This window comes from Meles meles, chromosome 14 (assembly GCF_922984935.1).
Source record: "Meles meles chromosome 14, mMelMel3.1 paternal haplotype, whole genome shotgun sequence".
NCBI lineage: Eukaryota > Metazoa > Chordata > Mammalia > Carnivora > Mustelidae > Meles > Meles meles.
In genome coordinates this window covers 15,979,481-15,980,782 of record NC_060079.1, presented here as the reverse complement: position 1 = coordinate 15,980,782, position 1,302 = coordinate 15,979,481, and the positions used below count along the sequence as shown (strand labels likewise).

Sequence of the window (1,302 nt, the reverse complement as noted above, 5' to 3'; positions counted from 1 at the left end):
CCTTATTTAATTCAGTGTGCATGGGGATGCCTGGGTGGCTCAGTTGGTTAAGTGGCTACCTTTGGCTCAGATCATGATCCCAGAGTCCTGGGATTAAGTCATGCATCAGGCTCCTTACTCAGTGGGGAGCCTGAGCTCCCTCTCTGCCTCTCTGCCTGCCACTCTCTTTTCTCTCTGCCTGCCCCTCCCCCTATTTGTGCTCTCTCTTCCTCTCTCTCTCCCTGACAAATAAATAAAATCCTTTTAAAAAAATTCAGTGTGTGTGTGTGTGTGTGTGTGTGTGTGTTTATGTGTGATTTATGTTAGAAGATTTAATCTCGGAGGAGCCAAAAAAGGACTTGGGGAGAAGAGCTCTTTTCTTTCCATCTGGCATCAGCCATCATCTCCAAGGTAAGCCAAGATGGGTGCTTACAAGTACACCCAGGAGCTATGGAGGAAAAAGCAGTCTTATGTAATGTGTTTTGTTTTCAGGGTGCACCACTGGTGGTACTGCTAGCTCTCTGAGCCCCACAGGGCCTCCTGACCCCACTCAATCCACCAAACTTCCCAATAAAGTGCATAGACTGTGGCATAAGGCCAACCAAGGTTATGCCATATATCGGATTCGTGTGTGACACGGTGGCAACAAATGCCCAGATCCTAAGGGTACTACCTATGCCAAGCCTGTCTATCATGGTGTTAACCAGCTAAAGTTTGCCCAAAGCCTTCAGTCTGTTGCAGATGAGAGAGCTGGACACCACCCTGGGGCTCTGAGAGTCTTGAACACTTACTGGGTTGGCAAAGATTCCACATACAGATTCTTCGAGGTTATCCTCCTTGATCCATTCTATAAAGCTATCAGGAGAAATCCTGACACCCAGTGGATCACCTAACCAATCCATAAGCACAGGGAGATCTGAGGGTTAGCATCAGAAGGCTCAAGAGCCGTAGCCATGGAAAGGGTCACAAGTTCTACCACACTATTGGCTGTTCTTGCCTTCCAACATGGAGAAGACACAATACTCCCCAGGTCCACCATTACTGCTAAAATAAGTAATGCTTGTAAAATTATGTCCTAATAAACAATTTAGGACATTCAAAGAAGAAAAAAAGAAATTAATCTCCAAAAGGTCAGGGATCACAGTCAGAGAGCATTAGAGCAAAACGAATCTTACAGAGATTATTTTATTCTTCCTGATTAAACAATTATGAAGCTGTTTCCATGTGTTGAGTGTCTTCTATGTATCATGAATTACGCTGGCCAATTTATTTGTATTTCATCATTTAATTTAATCTATCCTTATAGCAACTTCATATTAAGGT

General features: G+C 43.9%; 1 pseudogene; it reads left to right on the top strand.

The window, feature by feature from the left end:
* Positions 1 to 400: 400 nt before the first annotated feature.
* Positions 401 to 1,027, top strand: LOC123956039 (annotated as a pseudogene).
* Positions 1,028 to 1,302: the final 275 nt, after the last annotated feature.